The sequence below is a fragment of the Akebia trifoliata genome, chromosome 3 (assembly GCF_017979445.1).
Source record: "Akebia trifoliata isolate Shusen 1 chromosome 3, ASM1797944v1, whole genome shotgun sequence".
Classification (NCBI taxonomy): domain Eukaryota; kingdom Viridiplantae; phylum Streptophyta; class Magnoliopsida; order Ranunculales; family Lardizabalaceae; genus Akebia; species Akebia trifoliata.
In genome coordinates, this window is record NC_141377.1 from 45,216,293 (window position 1) to 45,222,292 (window position 6,000).

Sequence of the window (6,000 nt, forward strand, 5' to 3'; positions counted from 1 at the left end):
AATGTTGGAATGAGCTGATTTTTTGTGAGGATGATCTTTGTGATGAGGGGATCATCCTGGCAAAAAAATCATCCCATTCCAAAACTTCTAACCCCATCAAAATTGATTTACAAAAATTGGACGGTCTATAATTTTTCAACAAAAATTGGACGGTCTAGAAGTTTCATAATGAGCTGATTTTTGGCAAGGATGATCTCCTCACCATAGAGATCATCCTCACAAAAAATCAGCCCATTCCAAATATTTTTGCCCATATAAGACAAAATGGTGTGTCGCAATGTGAGTCGCAATATGAGTCTTCGGGACGCTGTTCATATGTATATATAGTCTGGATTAGTATTCAAGCCTTGTGATTAAAAATGCTATTAATCAAATCACTCACGAATGACCACTACAATGATTCAACTGCTTATCATTGAGTACCTTATTTTAAGAGAGATTCTATTGCCATGCCAAATTTTACTAATGTTACCCCAATTCATATGTAAATCACACATCTTTGGGTGGCATTAGTAAAAGTTGTTGTGACCATACATAGAAGCACTGTTTAAGTAATGAACAGCTCAACATCCAAATCCCAAGTCTCAACCTTTTCTTCACCATTACACACTCACTCTCTCTCTCTCATTATTTTCATGGAGACCTCAATCTCAAAGACTCGAGTAGTGATGCACGCAAGCCTGGGCATGGGCCACCTCATCCCAATCCTTGAACTCACCAAATGCCTTCTCACCATCCAGAACATTCACGTCACTCTCTTATAGAAAATCAAGTTCAAGAAGATACTATTTAGAGCTTGAAAAAAAAAAATATTGATTAATCTTAATTGGATCGATAAACTTAGTAACACTTCAAATATTTTAGTAATAATTAATCCTAGCTACGTACTTAATTTCAGGTATACTTTCTCAATCGTGCTAGAGCGACCTCAAGATTGGACCTCATATGACACATGTTAACATGAAAGAGGATGGAAACCATAGATGCTTTTTCACTAGTATCTCAAAAAAAAAGCATATATGATTCCCATATACTTTCACATCAGGGTGCGTGATGTGGGATCCAATCTTGAGGTCACTTTAGTATTATTCATATTTTTTTATACATATATTTTTTTGAGTCATGTTGGAATGACCTCAAGATTGGATCTCATATCACACATCTTGACATAAAAGTGAATAGGAATTGTACATGTAAAATCTTAGATGTCGTGATTCCTTGAGATTTACTTCTAACAATCAATCTTCATTATTTTGGATGCACACAAATGATCAAAAATCACACAGAAAAATAATGAAAGAAGAGGGAAAGACAGAGAAGACAAAACAAAATATTTATTCACGAGGTTTGTCTCAAAATTGGATTACGGCCTTGGGCTCCGAAGATCCATTCCACTATTTTTTAAATCATTACAAGATCTACAAAAACCAACCTCCTCTTCCTTTTTTTCCTCCTCCCAAGAGCCCTCAATTTTCTCCCTAATAGCTCTTCTTATATAAATAAAAAATCAAATCTTAAAAAGAGAGTAAAATCATTGAGGATTCTCTACAAAATCTATCTTTATTTAAAAATAGATATTCTCCTGTCAATTAGGAGACTTTCTATTTCTGAATAAGATTATAATCGTAACCAAATAAAATCTACTTCAAAATATATCAATCAATGTCTTGAGATACACATTAATTTTCATGTGATTAATCATCGATATTCCTCTTATTTATTTCACTTGTCTAATATCGATTTTACCCTCTACAATTAGCCCCTTCTCGTAAGTGGAGATTAATAAGGCTGAAATCCCCAATGAGAATATTACACTATTTTCGTATCTCCTCTGTATCTTACGAAAATATTGTCATCTTATTTTCCTTTAACGAGGTGATGGTCCCTTGGAACCTTGTGCTCACTCAGGACAGAGCAGTCATTCAGGGTCCTCATTCTCTCACTATAGAGCTGTCACTCGGGACATTAGTCATTCAAGACCCTTAAGTCACTCAGGGCTACTATTTCATTTAGGATATCTTAGTCACTCATGACCCCTATCCACTTGGGACTACTCTACCACTCAGAAGAAAAAAAAAATGGTCAATTTGGACCCATCGTTACTTAGGACGATTTTGTCACTCGGGATAAAAACTTAATTTCTTGGGACCCTTTTAGAATATGAATCAAACTTCCTCAATGAGATTGGTTTGCTAAGTGCTTTCCTTGCAACTTGAAATTTTTATGATACACCAACAAAAAATAATAGCATATACATGGAATATAACGCAATTATTAGCCCTCAAGTGGTAATTTAATAATTGTACCTCATAAATTGGATTAAAAATGAACCCCAATGTACATCATTTTACTTGATTAAATTGGAGACAAAATGAGTCCCCAATTTAGTCACGTGATTTGACATAATTTCTTAACTTGATCGAATTATTGAACTATAAACTCAACTCAATGGAGTGTTGTGACTCGGCCAAGTTCATGACTTAAATAAAAACATGCCTTATTTTATGCCTCTATGTTATGCATGAACCAATCATCATGAGCAGAAACCGAGTAGGGTTGGGTAGACTGAGCAAAACTAGGCACTAGGCACTAAGTAGAGCTAGATAAACTGAGACAACTCTTGTGAGTTGACACTAACCGATTCGAATTAGTGATTTCCATATGATGCATGCCCTCTAGGAGTATATCACAATGTAAACCACTCCCACATAAGCTTAGCCATATCCAAAGTAGTTTGTTGATAACAACCTCATAAATTTTTACATCTTCCTGTGAGCATCCCCACGTGCAATACATGAATGACACATATACTTGGCCATATCAATAATAGCCATGGCTATATCACCACCCTTAGATGCATTGATTTTTTTTATTTTATTTTTTTAACTTTTACCCTGTTTGTACATCATACCTTTCACATAGTCATGTTAGAATAGTTTGGTAGTATCATTAGCATTACGTTAAAAGTTGTACAAACAAACCTACCTCCAACACTCAGCTCATTTTTTTTTGTGATGGGCCCACTAATTGATACTTTTTTTGTCCTTACAAACTTTGTTCCTGTAGACACCCCATTTTTGCATCCACCTGATTAATCAACTCGTCAACCCGATTGCAATGATTCCCAACGATGGATGTGTATTCCATTGCTTTATTTTGTTATCCGATATGTTTCAAAAATCTGGATGAGGTATCTCGAATTGATAAAATCTTAGAAACCACGCTACGTTAGGAAAATACGACCCCAGAAATATAGAAATCATCATCTTGCAGACCAAAAAGAAGTTTCACGATAAAAATCACTAAAAATTGACCAAATTATCAAAATACCCTTAACCTCAAAACAACCCTAGAGCCTACGTTACGCTTAGGAAAACTCTCTCGAACACATAAAATAACAAATCGGAGCCAAATAAATCATTTCACCAATTTTAACAGAATTTGACAAAATTACGAAAATGCCCTTCATAAAGTTCATGATCATTTCACACAAAAAATTTCATAAATGACACAAACCAATATTTTCATTGAATTCCTTACGAAAAATCGATTCTAAAACATCCTAGAACATTAAAAATCGACTTAAAACGTGAAAAGTCCTCTCCGGGGGCAAAACGATAATTTCACAATTTTCATAATTAAAATTTTCGAAATTAATAAATAAAACATTAAATAATTAAAGTGAAACATTAATGAAATTAATTTAAAATTTTGAATTGAAGAAATCGATCAATCGGACTTTCAAGTAAAATTGTTGAGAGTTCGTGAGATATTTCTTTAAGGACCCCTCCATTTGGGGGTCCAAAGAATTAAAGATATAATAGAGGGGGGTTCTCCAAAAATTAAAAGTAAATCAAGCAAGACTGAGGTCAAGGTATTAAAGTCAATCAAGTGAGACTAAAGTCAAAATTAAAGTCAATTAAGCAAGACTAAAGTCAAGATATTAAAAGTAAATCAATTAAGACTAAAGTCAAAACATTAAAAGTCAATTAAATAAGACCAAAAGTCATAATAGAGTTCTAATTAAATAATAACTCAATCAAATAGAGTTCTAACTTAAAACAATTCTACCTAAAACAATTCTAATTAAAACACAATTCTACCTAAAACAAGTCTAACTAAAACACAACTCTAATTAAAAGAACTCTAATTAAATACTAACTCTATCCAAATCAACCCCTAAAAAAATCTATAAATAGAGGTGCTCACACCCTATTTTCGTATCAAATCATAAACCCTAAGAGAAGTAGGTTTAAAAGCCCCCTAGCCTCCCATAAACCCTAGTTTTGGAGCCCCAACTCCTTACCTAACATCCCCCCTTCGATTTTAGCATAAGAAACGCCTAAAAGCCTTCAAAAAACATCCTAAAATCTGCGACAAACTTGAAGAGTTCAGATCCAAAAATAAGGAGATACCTTGCCTCGGAGATCCGAAATCAAATCCGGAGACAGAACGAAGTAAGGGAGTACGGTACAAGGAGCTATTTTTGTCAGATCTGAGGGAACAAAATCCTTACTATCGGAAAGGTATGAAATTTTTTATTTTTATTTTATCTAGGTTTTTAGTAATGTGATTTATTTGGGAAGTTAGTAGAGACCGGCTTTGGCCGGGCGGGATTGGTGCCTAACACCTTCCAACCCCGTAACGTGATCCCCAGACTCTTTTTCTCTTTCATAGATTAGTTTGCCTTTTTTAGAGTCAGTTTGGTTCCTAGACCTTAACAACTAGGTGGCGACTCCCAAACCTCAAGGGTCAAAAGCGGATCCGCGCACCCCGAGGATCGAGGGCGCTTTCAGTTCCATAATTTGACGTTTCTTTCTTTTGTTCATTTTCCAATGACTTCTACCCCAAAGCAACACTAACCTATCATCTTGTACAACCAATCTTTGACAAAGACTCTAAATTGATCATGACTAACCGATCGTTGCCACCATTGCCACCGTTGCGACTCAATTAAATCCATGTTGATGTGCCATCACTTTTGATATGATTAAACCCATGTTGATCAAAGGGTCTAACAACCAAATCAAAACCCGGTGGGGTGCCCAAAATCCTCCCCACCCCCCCCCCCCCCCCCCCCTCTCACCCCCCATTGTTCATCAATCCACCATACCCATTGATTTCTTTTAATTGTTTGGAACGTGCACCATAGTCTTTAATGTAGTTTGAGATCATCTTAAAAGTGATTTCTTATTCAATCCCACATTGTGATTTTCATGAGTGTTCTTGATTTGCTCCTTGACAGTGATGCCAATTTGTGAGGTAAAATCTCGGATATTGTTGATTCCTCAAGATTTACTCCTAACAATCAATCTCCATTGTTCTTAATACACACAAATGATAAAAAATCACATATAAAAATAATCAAAGAGAATGAAAAGATAGAAGACAAAACACAAGATTTGTTCATGAGATTTATTCTAAAATCGGACTATGTCCCTGGATTCTAAAGAGTCATTCCATTATTTTTGAAGCCATTATAAGATATACAAAAACCTAGCCTCTTCTTCCTTTTTCCTTCCCCGAAGAGTCCTCCATCTTCTACCTAATAACTCTCTTATATAAATAAAAAATCAAACCCTAAAAAGAAAGTATACAAAATCTATCATTATTTAGAAATAGATATTATCTTTTCAATTAGGAGACTCTCTATTTCTGGATAAGATTACAATCTTAATCAAATAAAATCTAATTCAAGATATATCAATCAATTCATTTAGATACTATTAATTGTCGTGTGATCGATCATCGATATTCACCTTATTTATGCCACATTTCTAATACTGATTTTACCCTTTACAGGAACCATATATGTTTTTTCACTCATATCTTTAGGAAAAACATTCCCATATACTTTCACGTCAGGGTGTGCGATGTGAGTTCCAATCTTAAGGTCACTTCAACATTATTCATATATATTTTTTGACTTACATATCACATCTATCTGGATTAATATTCGAGCCTTGTGATTAGAAATGATAGTCAATCACTCTCGGGAAT